Consider the following 320-nt stretch of genomic DNA (forward strand, 5'->3'; position numbering starts at 1 on the left):
TTAGAGATGTGAACATGTTACAGACAAAACACTATTGCTACTTGGGTGTGGCAAGAGTCCCCCACCTCCTTCCCTGATGGTCTAAGGGTCTTTCAGTCTCCCCATTGCTCCACTCTTTCCTGTCATTTCCTTCCCTCCAGCCACACAGAGGGCATCTACTTTGCTGCTGTACATAATGCTGAACACCAGAGATACCACTTTAATTAAGAAAAGGACCCAGCACTCGGGAGGCAGAGGCAGGCGGATTTCTGAGTTCGAGGCCAGCCTGGTCTACAAAGTGAGTGCCAGGACAGCCAGGGTTACACAGAGAAACCCTGTCT

This window comes from Mus caroli, chromosome 13 (assembly GCF_900094665.2).
Source record: "Mus caroli chromosome 13, CAROLI_EIJ_v1.1, whole genome shotgun sequence".
Lineage (NCBI taxonomy): Eukaryota > Metazoa > Chordata > Mammalia > Rodentia > Muridae > Mus > Mus caroli.